This window comes from Mya arenaria, chromosome 12 (genome assembly GCF_026914265.1).
Source record: "Mya arenaria isolate MELC-2E11 chromosome 12, ASM2691426v1".
Classification (NCBI taxonomy): Eukaryota; Metazoa; Mollusca; class Bivalvia; order Myida; family Myidae; genus Mya; species Mya arenaria.
This window is the reverse complement of record NC_069133.1, coordinates 68487694-68503556: the sequence shown is the minus strand read 5'-3', so window position 1 is coordinate 68503556 and position 15863 is coordinate 68487694. Positions and strand designations below refer to the sequence as shown.

At 36.8% G+C, this 15863-nt stretch overlaps 3 non-coding genes across 3 annotated transcripts; all 3 read right to left on the bottom strand.

The window, feature by feature from the left end:
* Nucleotides 1-2386: 2386 nt before the first annotated feature.
* LOC128212624 (U1 spliceosomal RNA) lies at nucleotides 2387-2548 on the bottom strand. Its single transcript, XR_008257544.1, has one exon. It is a non-coding gene; the product is annotated as a U1 spliceosomal RNA (small nuclear RNA).
* A 5095-nt stretch (nucleotides 2549-7643) lies between these two features.
* LOC128212623 (U1 spliceosomal RNA) lies at nucleotides 7644-7805 on the bottom strand. Its single transcript, XR_008257543.1, has one exon. It is a non-coding gene; the product is annotated as a U1 spliceosomal RNA (small nuclear RNA).
* Nucleotides 7806-12901: 5096 nt separating this feature from the next.
* Nucleotides 12902-13063, bottom strand: LOC128212622 (U1 spliceosomal RNA). Its single transcript, XR_008257542.1, has one exon. It is a non-coding gene; the product is annotated as a U1 spliceosomal RNA (small nuclear RNA).
* Between the last annotated feature and the right edge of the window lie 2800 nt (nucleotides 13064-15863).

Sequence of the window (15863 nt, the reverse complement as noted above, 5' to 3'; positions counted from 1 at the left end):
TTACGGTTTGTTATGTATTGTTCTAACCAAACGAGAATTTCCCGCCGATTCCATTTCTTTGAGTTTAAACAAAAGTCCTCTGTACCGGACTCTATCAAAAGCCTTAGAAATGTCGCAAAATACAATACATGTAGATTCTTTTTGTCAAATGATGTACATATTTGATTGTATATATCGATTAGTTGATAAACTGTCGAGTGACCTGGTAAAAACAGACTGTTTGGAGTAAATAAGACTGTTAAAATGCAAGAAATTATAAAACGTGTTTAAAAATTATTCGTTCCATGACTTTTCCGACACAACTTATAAGTGATATAGGTCTATAATTGACAGGCTCTCCTTTATTGCCCTTTTTGAATAACGGCATTACATGTGCAAGTTTCAAATTTCTGGATAAACCCAAGTATTTATCGAACGATTGAAGAGCATACAGAGGGAAAGCACAGCGTTTTTGACGTTTCTTTTAACATTCTTTGACTTATTTGATCTGGACGAGTTGATTTGTTTACGTCAAGGTTTTCTAAAATGTCAATGACTTCCTGTTCGTTAATGGTAAGTTCATTTAAACAATAATTTGTTTTTAAATTAGAACGAGGTAATGTACTACTCGAGTCATTTACATTAGATATAGATGAAAAGTAGTTATTTAGTGCGTTTGCTTTTTCTTCGTCTGTTTGCGAGATAAATTTTTAAAGAATACATTTGCAGCAATCCACATAAGTCTATCTTTCAACAGGATACAGGTTAAAGGTAGGATATTTGCCATATAGTACGTGTCAAATATGTACATACGAATTCAATTCACCTATCAATGGGTAAAATATCATCAATGTCACCATAAGGAAACAGCACACATAATGGATGAAAGAGTTTGTGAGACAGTTCAGACAGAGGTGGCGGCTGGACTCACGGGAAGGTCGGGTCCGAGTACACGGGAAGTTGACCATCATGCACAGCCTTCAAAGCGTTCATATTTCTAATCTGTATTTTCTTATCCACACCGGCTACAGTCATGATGCCATATACGACGCCTCCGGAGACCCATGTATTTATGAGGGATCCTTCGCGTTTAACTTCAGGGCCTCATATGCTAATTTCTGCCTAAACTTTGTCAGAGAGTCATGGACAAATATACGATCACCAAGGGATTTTCTTGCGTTGTACATTGTTTCTCTCGCTTTTGAATTGGTGAATTTAACTATGTCTTTCCGAGTAGAATTAGTGCGGAATCGGCCTAGTCTGTGGGCTTTGTCAATGTCGGCAGGTGTCAGATTAAGATTCAACTTTTTGGCTCGATTCATGATTTTGGCAGTGACGTTCTCATGATGGTCGCCCGTATCCCCTTGAATACCATGAATCTCCAACATAGAACGACGACCATATTGCTCGAGTTCGTCTCTTGCCTCGTTGGCGGACGCGATACACTCTTTTAAGTGTTGGTTTTCTTTGCGTATTTCTGCAATTTCTGTTTTCAGATCGTTAAATTTACTGTCGACAATCTTGGTGAATTCATCCTTCAGGTCGATCAAAAGCTGTTCCTTAAATTTTTCAACCATCTGGCTTGCTACCTCTTCCAGGTCTTTCCTTGTGCACATTTTTACCTCTGAGTCCGAGTCTATGTCCGAATCTACACTGTAGTAACTCGCGTCACTCAGGCTTCATGCGTCCGTCGACTCCCTCAAAGGATTTCCTACTCTGTGACGCTTGTAGACGTGTAAATTTAGGGGTTTTTGATTTGGGATGATCTATTTCTCTTTCGCCTATGTCCTTTCGCGGGCATTTGGTCACTTCATCAGCTAGTGGGAGGGGTAATTTTAATGTTTGCCTTACGCAAAAATGATTGCACGAATTAATTAGTCACAAAAGTCCCCTTAGCGATTAAATGATTACTTGTGGATGTACTACATTACAAAAATACCAATATTTCTGCAACCGGCTACTGTAGTCCTTTGATTTCTTCACATTTTTTCAGCAGTGCACAAAAAAACCGCCATTTCTTTTTGACCGGAAAAGTATGATCTATAACAAGTAATTTTGTTGAATTGATATCCATGCTAGATTAAGTATCATAGGTGGCATTTAAATCATTTGTTGTTGAAATATTCCAGACAATTCTAATATAAGTATAGAGAATACCTTATAACTTTCACAAGTTGACAATATTCACATCTTCATTTTTCCATTTCTTGACTATACTGAGCTGTGCTTATAGTAATGTGTAATGAAAATACTTACATATATATTAAAATTATCTTTTCATTAAAAATAAATATTAGTACTCTATAATTATTAAATTTACAATTTTAAGTGGTTACTATGTACTAAGGAGACTGTATGAATACTCTCGTGGTCCATATACCAAGAGATGTGCTATTGTTTGTTTATTCAGGGACAGCGCGAACGCAGTCCCCACACCAATAAATTACGTACCCGAGTAACCAACATTTGTGGCTATCGCAGGCGTCAGCCCAACCGAAGTGCAATGGGAGGGCCTCTTCCTGGGGGAACCGCCTTCATGATCACGGTATCCCCTGTACCAGGTAAGTATGCTTTGAGCAGGGTTTGCCCTGGGCTATATACTCCTCTCACAATACCAAGTTTGACTACCTGCCTTGTACTGAATATTGATTTAGAGGCTGCTTGATCAGCATAGTAAATATACCAGAGAATATTTACAAGTATCCTTCGGTTTTATCAATGGATTGCGTATTTATCTTTTATACCATATAAATTTGTACTACATTAAATTTTAAACAGTACTAGAAATAGACAGAATATCTAGACTTTACTTACTCTTTCCGGCTATAAATAGACCAGCGATCTTAGCCACTGTATTATAAATAGCTACTGTAAAATACACTGGCTTTAAACCCAGATAACTCTATCTTTAAACCCAGATAACTTTATGTAAACATTGATGATTACTTGGTATTGATGTAGTATAGTTATAAATCATTGTTAAAGTTGATGATTGTCTAAGAATTAAGAATAATTGTTTTCTTAATCATGATGATATGACGAAGCTACATGTATAGCTCTCTATCACGGTCATTGCACTATACAACAGCAATTGAATAGACCGCTGCTGTGATGAATAAGCCTGTATCAACTGTTCATCAACGTTAGCGGATGGGTGGGGGGGGGGGCACTTTGTTTGTTTATATTGGAGAAAAAGGTTATATAATACGTTCAAAATGCACAACTTCGGACTAGAAATTATTAAAATCCCAATAAGATGACTGTACTCCCCAATTGGCTTGCCTCAAAAACATATTATGACCATTAAAAGTGTGAAGATAGTAGGTAGTTTTTAATCATTTTCAGATGATGACTGTTATTTGCAGATAAAATGTATCCTCTTAGCAGCAGGGAATAAATAAATACGATGTAAATTTTAATGATGAATAAGAGTTATGACCTTGACCTCTGACCTTAAAATCCATAGCAGTCATCAACTGGTCTCCTTCTACCTAAATGTCAAGTTTGAGGGCCATGGGTGCAGGCATTGTCGCGTTATCACACATTCAAACTTTTTGCGTTCAAGGTCACTGTGACCTTGACCTTTGACCCCTTAAATCAATAGGGGTCACCTACTGGTCAGGCCCAAACTACAAAGTCAAGTTTGAGGGCCCTGGGTGCAGGCATTGTCGTGTTATCCCTTGGACAACCTTTTAGCATTCAAGGTCACTGTTACCTTGACCTTTGACCCGACGACTCCTTAAATCAATTGGGTTCATCTACTGGTCAGGCCCAGCCACCATGTCAACTTTGATGACCATAGGTCTAGGCATTGTTTTCACTCGGACAAGCTTTGACAACCTTTTTACCAGAAAAACCCCTGTGGCTTTGACCCCTAAAATTACTAGGGATCATCTACTGGCCAGGCCCAACCTTCATGTCAAGTTTGATGACCATTCTTTGAGGAATTGTCGAGTAATCACTAAGACAAGCTTTTGGACTACCTAAGGACCAACCGACGGACCTACCCACATATGCGAAGCAATATACCCCCTCCTCTAAGGGGGGCATATTAATAAATAGTTGGGGAAATAGTTGTTTTTCTCTTCATAAGATAATCATACTTTTGTGTGGATTTTAATAACGTAGTGGACTTCATTAGGTCATGTTATCACCCAAAGACTTCTCCATTTCTGAGTATAATGTTTGAAGCACTGAGAGGACAATAAAATGAAGTCACGACATATCCTGTGTGAGGGAGCTAAACAATGACGTAGTAAGATAATGTTTTTTTTTTTGCTGTATTATTTAATACAAGTTTCAACGTAAAACTAAATCAAAAGATAAATGTACATACATGAGTTACCCTATACGAGTTCTAGATACATTGTAGACTGCAGAATTACATGCCCCGTTCACATGATCAACATTACCTAATTAACTGATATTAAAGTACTGATAGCTAGAGTTATACTTAGGCAATAAATTTCGTGTAGCATTTTCTCAATATGGATTGCAAGTTAAGAAATATATCATCATATTTAGCAGAACATGTGTACATAGTATATTTACTAAAATATAATAAAACAGAAGCACGACTGCAAAGAAACGAACGCCAACATATATCTGTTAACATTTTTTCAGTTAAACAAGGGGATTACTCAACAGTCATTAAAACATAGTTATGAGTCTTGTTATACATGTGCAAATTGTTCACGAAGTTTAAATTAAATATCCAGGATGGGTTTTAAGTTTTGTTCAAGATGAAAGTTTTTGCAAGACAACAAAGACTATGACAATGCCTAGTGTTTTTTTGGCTTCCAAAACTGAAAAGTTTAAAATGTGCTTGTTCCACAAATGAAACAGAGTTAATAGCTAACAATACACATGACTGCATACTTATACATGTAGGCTTAAATAGCTAAACAAGAAACGCCACAGTATGACAAAACCAGGTTTTCAATGATTGACTTAAAAACTTAAGTTTCTCTGACAAAATGAAAAGAACATTACTTCGGTGTTTAATGGATTAAAGTTAACAAGCCATTGTTTAGACCATTGAAGAATAATATCAAGATCATGATTTAATGTCTCTTGAATTAACTGGGTATCTTTACTTGATACTGCTAAAGAGCTATCATCAGCAAAGAGTCTGGTAACGCTATTGAGTGACTCCGCTATATCGTTTACATATACCAAAAATAATAAAGGGCATAACACCGAACCCTGAGGGACCCCGCCGTGTAATATTTTGGCGTCAGAAAAAGAATTGTTGATAAAGACCTTTTGCTTACGGTTTGTTATGTATTGTTCTAACCAAACGAGAATTTTCCCGCCGATTCCATTTTCTTTGAGTTTAAACAAAGTCCTCTGTACCGGACTCTATCAAAAGCCTTAGAAATGTCGCAAAATACAATACATGTAGATTCTTTTTTGTCAAATGATGTACATATTTGATTGTATATATCGATTAGTTGATAAACTGTCGAGTGACCTGGTAAAAAACAGACTGTTTGGAGTAAATAAGACTGTTAAAATGCAAGAAATTATAAACGTGTTTAAAAATTATTCGTTCCATGACTTTTCCGACACAACTTATAAGTGATATAGGTCTATAATTGACAGGCTCTCCTTTATTGCCCTTTTTGAATAACGGCATTACATGTGCAAGTTTCCAAATTTCTGGATAAACCCAAGTATTTATCGAACGATTGAAGAGCATACAGAGGGGAAAGCACAGCGTTTTTGACGTTTCTTTTAACATTCTTTGACTTATTTGATCTGGACGAGTTGATTTGTTTACGTCAAGGTTTTCTAAAATGTCAATGACTTCCTGTTCGTTAATGGTAAGTTCATTTAAACAATAATTTGTTTTTAAATTAGAACGAGGTAATGTACTACTCGAGTCATTTACATTAGATATAGATGAAAAGTAGTTATTTAGTGCGTTTGCTTTTTCTTCGTCTGTTTGCGAGATAAATTTTTTAAAGAATACATTTGCAGCAATCCACACTAAGTCTATCTTTCAACAGGAATACAGGTTAAAGGTAGGATATTTGCCATATAGTACGTGTCAAATATGTACATACGAATTCAATTCACCTATCAATGGGTAAAATATCATCAATGTCACCATAAGGAAACAGCACACATAATGGATGAAAGAGTTTGTGAGACAGTTCAGACAGAGGTGGCGGCTGGACTCACGGGAAGGTCGGGTCCGAGTACACGGGAAGTTGACCATCATGCACAGCCTTCAAAGCGTTCATATTTCTAATCTGTATTTTCTTATCCACACCGGCTACAGTCATGATGCCATATACGACGCCTCCGGAGACCCATGTATTTATGAGGGATCCTTCGCGTTTTAACTTCAGGGCCTCATATGCTAATTTCTGCCTAAACTTTGTCAGAGAGTCATGGACAAATATACGATCACCAAGGGATTTTCTTGCGTTGTACATTGTTTCTCTCGCTTTTGAATTGGTGAATTTAACTATGTCTTTCCGAGTAGAATTAGTGCGGAATCGGCCTAGTCTGTGGGCTTTGTCAATGTCGGCAGGTGTCAGATTAAGATTCAACTTTTTGGCTCGATTCATGATTTTGGCAGTGACGTTCTCATGATGGTCGCCCGTATCCCCTTGAATACCATGAATCTCCAACATAGAACGACGACCATATTGCTCGAGTTCGTCTCTTGCCTCGTTGGCGGACGCGATACACTCTTTTAAGTGTTGGTTTTCTTTGCGTATTTCTGCAATTTCTGTTTTCAGATCGTTAAATTTACTGTCGACAATCTTGGTGAATTCATCCTTCAGGTCGATCAAAAGCTGTTCCTTAAATTTTTCAACCATCTGGCTTGCTACCTCTTCCAGGTCTTTCCTTGTGCACATTTTTACCTCTGAGTCCGAGTCTATGTCCGAATCTACACTGTAGTAACTCGCGTCACTCAGGCTTCATGCGTCCGTCGACTCCCGCAAAGGATTTCCTACTCTGTGACGCTTGTAGACGTGTAAATTTAGGGGTTTTTGATTTGGGGATGATCTATTTCTCTTTCGCCTATGTCCTTTCGCGGGCATTTGGTCACTTCATCAGCTAGTGGGAGGGGTAATTTTAATGTTTGCCTTACGCAAAAATGATTGCACGAATTAATTAGTCACAAAAGTCCCCTTAGCGATTAAATGATTACTTGTGGATGTACTACATTACAAAAATACCAATATTTCTGCAACCGGCTACTGTAGTCCTTTGATTTCTTCACATTTTTTCAGCATTGCACAAAAAAACCGCCATTTCTTTTTGACCGGAAAAGTATGATCTATAACAAGTAATTTTGTTGAATTGATATCCATGCTAGATTAAGTATCATAGGTGGCATTTAAATCATTTGTTGTTGAAATATTCCAGACAATTCTAATATAAGTATAGAGAATACCTTATAACTTTCACAAGTTGACAATATTCACATCTTCATTTTTCCATTTCTTGACTATACTGAGCTGTGCTTATAGTAATGTGTAATGAAAATACTTACATATATATTAAAATTATCTTTTCATTAAAAATAAATATTAGTACTCTATAATTATTAAATTTACAATTTTAAGTGGTTACTATGTACTAAGGAGACTGTATGAATACTCTCGTGGTCCATATACCAAGAGATGTGCTATTGTTTGTTTATTCAGGGACAGCGCGAACGCAGTCCCCACACCAATAAATTACGTACCCGAGTAACCAACATTTGTGGCTATCGCAGGCGTCAGCCCAACCGAAGTGCAATGGGAGGGCCTCTTCCTGGGGGAACCGCCTTCATGATCACGGTATCCCCTGTACCAGGTAAGTATGCTTGAGCAGGGTTTGCCCTGGGCTATATACTCCTCTCACAATACCAAGTTTGACTACCTGCCTTGTACTGAATATTGATTTAGAGGCTGCTTGATCAGCATAGTAAATATACCAGAGAATATTTACAAGTATCCTTCGGTTTTATCAATGGATTGCGTATTTATCTTTTATACCATATAAATTTGTACTACATTAAATTTTAAACAGTACTAGAAATATACAGAATATCTAGACTTTACTTACTCTTTCCGGCTATAAATAGACCAGCGATCTTAGCCACTGTATTATAAATAGCTACTGTAAAATACACTGGCTTTAAACCCAGATAACTCTATCTTTAAACCCAGATAACTTTATGTAAACATTGATGATTACTTGGTATTGATGTAGTATAGTTATAAATCATTGTTAAAGTTGATGATTGTCTAAGAATTAAGAATAATTGTTTTCTTAATCATGATGATATGACGAAGCTACATGTATAGCTCTCTATCACGGTCATTGCACTATACAACAGCAATTGAATAGACCGCTGCTGTGATGAATAAGCCTGTATCAACTGTTCATCAACGTTAGCGGATGGGGGGGGGGGGGGGGCACTTTGTTTGTTTATATTGGAGAAAAAGGTTATATAATACGTTCAAAATGCACAACTTCGGACTAGAAATTATTAAAATCCCAATAACATGACTGTACTCCCCAATTTGCTTGCCTCAAAAAAATATTATGACCATTCAAAGTGTGAGGATAGTAGGTAGTTTTTAATCATTTTCAGATGATGACTGTTATTTGCAGATAAAATGTATCCTCTTAGCAGCAGGGAATAAATAAATACGATGTAAATTTTAATGATGAATAAGAGTTATGACCTTGACCTCTGACCTTAAAATCCATAGCAGTCATCAACTGGTCTCCTTCTACCTAAATGTCAAGTTTGAGGGCCATGGGTGCAGGCATTGTCGCGTTATCACACATTCAAACTTTTTGCGTTCAAGGTCACTGTGACCTTGACCTTTGACCCCTTAAATCAATAGGGGTCACCTACTGGTCAGGCCCAAACTACAAAGTCAAGTTTGAGGGCCCTGGGTGCAGGCATTGTCGTGTTATCCCTTGGACAACCTTTTAGCATTCAAGGTCACTGTTACCTTGACCTTTGACCCGACGACTCCTTAAATCAATTGGGTTCATCTACTGGTCAGGCCCAGCCACCATGTCAACTTTGATGACCATAGGTCTAGGCATTGTTTTCACTCGGACAAGCTTTGACAACCTTTTTACCAGAAAAAACCCTGTGACTTTGACCCCTAAAATTACTAGGGATCATCTACTGGCCAGGCCCAACCTTCATGTCAAGTTTGATGACCATTCTTTGAGGAATTGTCGAGTAATCACTAAGACAAGCTTTGGACTACCTAAGGACCAACCGACGGACCTACCCACATATGCGAAGCAATATACCCCCTCCTCTAAGGGGGGCATATTAATAAATAGTTGGGGAAATAGTTGTTTTTCTCTTCATAAGATAATCATACTTTTGTGTGGATTTTAATAAACGTAGTGGACTTCATTAGGTCATGTTATCACCCAAAGACTTCTCCATTTCTGAGTATAATGTTTGAAGCACTGAGAGGACAATAAAATGAAGTCACGACATATCCTGTGTGAGGGAGCTAAACAATGACGTAGTAAGATAATGTTTTTTTTTTGCTGTATTATTTAATACAAGTTTCAACGTAAAACTAAATCAAAAGATAAATGTACATACATGAGTTACCCTATACGAGTTCTAGATACATTGTAGACTGCAGAATTACATGCCCCGTTCACATGATCAACATTACCTAATTAACTGATATTAAAGTACTGATAGCTAGAGTTATACTTAGGCAATAAATTTCGTGTAGCATTTTCTCAATATGGATTGCAAGTTAAGAAATATATCATCATATTTAGCAGAACATGTGTACATAGTATATTTACTAAAATATAATAAAACAGAAGCACGACTGCAAAGAAACGAACGCCAACATATATCTGTTAACATTTTTTCAGTTAAACAAGGGGATTACTCAACAGTCATTAAAACATAGTTATGAGTCTTGTTATACATGTGCAAATTGTTCACGAAGTTTAAATTAAATATCCAGGATGGGTTTTAAGTTTTGTTCAAGATGAAAGTTTTTGCAAGACAACAAAGACTATGACAATGCCTAGTGTTTTTTTGGCTTCCAAAACTGAAAAGTTTAAAAATGTGCTTGTTCCACAAATGAAACAGAGTTAATAGCTAACAATACACATGACTGCATACTTATACATGTAGGCTTAAATAGCTAAACAAGAAACGCCACAGTATGACAAAACCAGGTTTTCAATGATTGACTTAAAAACTTAAGTTTCTCTGACAAAATGAAAAGAACATTACTTCGGTGTTTAATGGATTAAAGTTAACAAGCCATTGTTTAGACCATTGAAGAATAATATCAAGATCATGATTTAATGTCTCTTGAATTAACTGGGTATCTTTACTTGATACTGCTAAAGAGCTATCATCAGCAAAGAGTCTGGTAACGCTATTGAGTGACTCCGCTATATCGTTTACATATACCAAAAATAATAAAGGGCATAACACCGAACCCTGAGGGACCCCGCCGTGTAATATTTTGGCGTCAGAAAAAGAATTGTTGATAAAGACCTTTTGCTTACGGTTTGTTATGTATTGTTCTAACCAAACGAGAATTTTCCCGCCGATTCCATTTTCTTTGAGTTTAAACAAAAGTCCTCTGTACCGGACTCTATCAAAAGCCTTAGAAATGTCGCAAAATACAATACATGTAGATTCTTTTTTGTCAAATGATGTACATATTTGATTGTATATATCGATTAGTTGATAAACTGTCGAGTGACCTGGTAAAAAACAGACTGTTTGGAGTAAATAAGACTGTTAAAATGCAAGAAATTATAAACGTGTTTAAAAATTATTCGTTCCATGACTTTTCCGACACAACTTATAAGTGATATAGGTCTATAATTGACAGGCTCTCCTTTATTGCCCTTTTTGAATAACGGCATTACATGTGCAAGTTTCCAAATTTCTGGATAAACCCAAGTATTTATCGAACGATTGAAGAGCATACAGAGGGGAAAGCACAGCGTTTTTGACGTTTCTTTTAACATTCTTTGACTTATTTGATCTGGACGAGTTGATTTGTTTACGTCAAGGTTTTCTAAAATGTCAATGACTTCCTGTTCGTTAATGGTAAGTTCATTTAAACAATAATTTGTTTTTAAATTAGAACGAGGTAATGTACTACTCGAGTCATTTACATTAGATATAGATGAAAAGTAGTTATTTAGTGCGTTTGCTTTTTCTTCGTCTGTTTGCGAGATAAATGTTTTAAAGAATACATTTGCAGCAATCCACACTAAGTCTATCTTTCAACAGGAATACAGGTTAAAGGTAGGATATTTGCCATATAGTACGTGTCAAATATGTACATACGAATTCAATTCACCTATCAATGGGTAAAATATCATCAATGTCACCATAAGGAAACAGCACACATAATGGATGAAAGAGTTTGTGAGACAGTTCAGACAGAGGTGGCGGCTGGACTCACGGGAAGGTCGGGTCCGAGTACACGGGAAGTTGACCATCATGCACAGCCTTCAAAGCGTTCATATTTCTAATCTGTATTTTCTTATCCACACCGGCTACAGTCATGATGCCATATACGACGCCTCCGGAGACCCATGTATTTATGAGGGATCCTTCGCGTTTTAACTTCAGGGCCTCATATGCTAATTTCTGCCTAAACTTTGTCAGAGAGTCATGGACAAATATACGATCACCAAGGGATTTTCTTGCGTTGTACATTGTTTCTCTCGCTTTTGAATTGGTGAATTTAACTATGTCTTTCCGAGTAGAATTAGTGCGGAATCGGCCTAGTCTGTGGGCTTTGTCAATGTCGGCAGGTGTCAGATTAAGATTCAACTTTTTGGCTCGATTCATGATTTTGGCAGTGACGTTCTCATGATGGTCGCCCGTATCCCCTTGAATACCATGAATCTCCAACATAGAACGACGACCATATTGCTCGAGTTCGTCTCTTGCCTCGTTGGCGGACGCGATACACTCTTTTAAGTGTTGGTTTTCTTTGCGTATTTCTGCAATTTCTGTTTTCAGATCGTTAAATTTACTGTCGACAATCTTGGTGAATTCATCCTTCAGGTCGATCAAAAGCTGTTCCTTAAATTTTTCAACCATCTGGCTTGCTACCTCTTCCAGGTCTTTCCTTGTGCACATTTTTACCTCTGAGTCCGAGTCTATGTCCGAATCTACACTGTAGTAACTCGCGTCACTCAGGCTTCATGCGTCCGTCGACTCCCTCAAAGGATTTCCTACTCTGTGACGCTTGTAGACGTGTAAATTTAGGGGTTTTTGATTTGGGGATGATCTATTTCTCTTTCGCCTATGTCCTTTCGCGGGCATTTGGTCACTTCATCAGCTAGTGGGAGGGGTAATTTTAATGTTTGCCTTACGCAAAAATGATTGCACGAATTAATTAGTCACAAAAGTCCCCTTAGCGATTAAATGATTACTTGTGGATGTACTACATTACAAAAATACCAATATTTCTGCAACCGGCTACTGTAGTCCTTTGATTTCTTCACATTTTTTCAGCAGTGCACAAAAAAACCGCCATTTCTTTTTGACCGGAAAAGTATGATCTATAACAAGTAATTTTGTTGAATTGATATCCATGCTAGATTAAGTATCATAGGTGGCATTTAAATCATTTGTTGTTGAAATATTCCAGACAATTCTAATATAAGTATAGAGAATACCTTATAACTTTCACAAGTTGACAATATTCACATCTTCATTTTTCCATTTCTTGACTATACTGAGCTGTGCTTATAGTAATGTGTAATGAAAATACTTACATATATATTAAAATTATCTTTTCATTAAAAATAAATATTAGTACTCTATAATTATTAAATTTACAATTTTAAGTGGTTACTATGTACTAAGGAGACTGTATGAATACTCTCGTGGTCCATATACCAAGAGATGTGCTATTGTTTGTTTATTCAGGGACAGCGCGAACGCAGTCCCCACACCAATAAATTACGTACCCGAGTAACCAACATTTGTGGCTATCGCAGGCGTCAGCCCAACCGAAGTGCAATGGGAGGGCCTCTTCCTGGGGGAACCGCCTTCATGATCACGGTATCCCCTGTACCAGGTAAGTATGCTTGAGCAGGGTTTGCCCTGGGCTATATACTCCTCTCACAATACCAAGTTTGACTACCTGCCTTGTACTGAATATTGATTTAGAGGCTGCTTGATCAGCATAGTAAATATACCAGAGAATATTTACAAGTATCCTTCGGTTTTATCAATGGATTGCGTATTTATCTTTTATACCATATAAATTTGTACTACATTAAATTTTAAACAGTACTAGAAATAGACAGAATATCTAGACTTTACTTACTCTTTCCGGCTATAAATAGACCAGCGATCTTAGCCACTGTATTATAAATAGCTACTGTAAAATACACTGGCTTTAAACCCAGATAACTCTATCTTTAAACCCAGATAACTTTATGTAAACATTGATGATTACTTGGTATTGATGTAGTATAGTTATAAATCATTGTTAAAGTTGATGATTGTCTAAGAATTAAGAATAATTGTTTTCTTAATCATGATGATATGACGAAGCTACATGTATAGCTCTCTATCACGGTCATTGCACTATACAACAGCAATTGAATAGACCGCTGCTGTGATGAATAAGCCTGTATCAACTGTTCATCAACGTTAGCGGATGGGGGGGGGGGGCACTTTGTATGTTTATATTGGAGAAAAAGGTTATATAATACGTTCAAAATGCACAACTTCGGACTAGAAATTATTAAAATCCCAATAACATGACTGTACTCCCCAATTTGCTTGCCTCAAAAAAATATTATGACCATTCAAAGTGTGAGGATAGTAGGTAGTTTTTAATCATTTTCAGATGATGACTGTTATTTGCAGATAAAATGTATCCTCTTAGCAGCAGGGAATAAATAAATACGATGTAAATTTTAATGATGAATAAGAGTTATGACCTTGACCTCTGACCTTAAAATCCATAGCAGTCATCAACTGGTCTCCTTCTACCTAAATGTCAAGTTTGAGGGCCATGGGTGCAGGCATTGTCGCGTTATCACACATTCAAACTTTTTGCGTTCAAGGTCACTGTGACCTTGACCTTTGACCCCTTAAATCAATAGGGGTCACCTACTGGTCAGGCCCAAACTACAAAGTCAAGTTTGAGGGCCCTGGGTGCAGGCATTGTCGTGTTATCCCTTGGACAACCTTTTAGCATTCAAGGTTACTGTTACCTTGACCTTTGACCCGACGACTCCTTAAATCAATTGGGTTCATCTACTGGTCAGGCCCAGCCACCATGTCAACTTTGATGACCATAGGTCTAGGCATTGTTTTCACTCGGACAAGCTTTGACAACCTTTTTACCAGAAAAAACCCTGTGACTTTGACCCCTAAAATTACTAGGGATCATCTACTGGCCAGGCCCAACCTTCATGTCAAGTTTGATGACCATTCTTTGAGGAATTGTCGAGTAATCACTAAGACAAGCTTTGGACTACCTAAGGACCAACCGACGGACCTACCCACATATGCGAAGCAATATACCCCCTCCTCTAAGGGGGGCATATTAATAAATAGTTGGGGAAATAGTTGTTTTTCTCTTCATAAGATAATCATACTTTTGTGTGGATTTTAATAAACGTAGTGGACTTCATTAGGTCATGTTATCACCCAAAGACTTCTCCATTTCTGAGTATAATGTTTGAAGCACTGAGAGGACAATAAAATGAAGTCACGACATATCCTGTGTGAGGGAGCTAAACAATGACGTAGTAAGATAATGTTTTTTTGCTGTATTATTTAATACAAGTTTCAACATAAAACTAAATCAAAAGATAAATGTACATACATGAGTTACCCTATACGAGTTCTAGATACATTGTAGACTGCAGAATTACATGCCCCGTTCACATGATCAACATTACCTAATTAACTGATATTAAAGTACTGATAGCTAGAGTTATACTTAGGCAATAAATTTCGTGTAGCATTTTCTCAACATGGATTGCAAGTTAAGAAAAATATCATCATATTTAGCAGAACATGTGTACATAGTATATTTACTAAAATGTAATAAAACAGAAGCATGACTGCAAAGAAACGAACGCCAACATATATCTGTTAACATTTTTTCAGTTAAACAAGGGGATTACTCAACAGTCATTAAAACATAGTTATGAGTCTTGTTATACATGTGCAAATTGTTCACAAAGTTTAAATTAAATATCCAGGATGGGTTTTAAGTTTAAGTTTTGTTCAAGATGAAAGTTTTTGCAAGACAACAAAGACTATGACAATGCCTAGTTTTTTTAGGCTTCCAAAACTGAAAAGTTTAAAAATGTGCTTGTTCCACAAATGAAACAGAGTTAACAATAAACATGACTGCATACTTATACATGTAGGCTTAAATAGCTAAACAAGAAACGCCACAGGATGACAAAACCAGGTTTTCAATGATTGACTTAAAAACTTGAGCATTTGCTTTTAGAAATCAGTTTCAACTGGGGGATTTCTCTTATAAATAACAGTAACATTGAACCTTGGGACCCCAAATGCAATCCCACGAGTTCTGAATAAAGTTTTTGTACATACAAAGTTCCGTCACAATAAGTCAAACAAAACTTAAGTTATTCAGTATCAACCGTTTAATCTATTTTTTGTAAAACTGACCTTGATCCTAGACTGCAAACGCAATCCAATGAAAGGTCACCATAAACTATTCCCAAGAAATGTCTACCCTAACAAAAGTTATTCCATTTCAACCTTTTCTTTCTTTTAGTAAAAGTGAAATTGATCACAGGAGCACAAAATGCATTCCCTTGAACGGTCTCCATAACATCTTCCTATATACCAAGTTTGGTTTGTAACCCATATTAAATTCAGTTTCAAC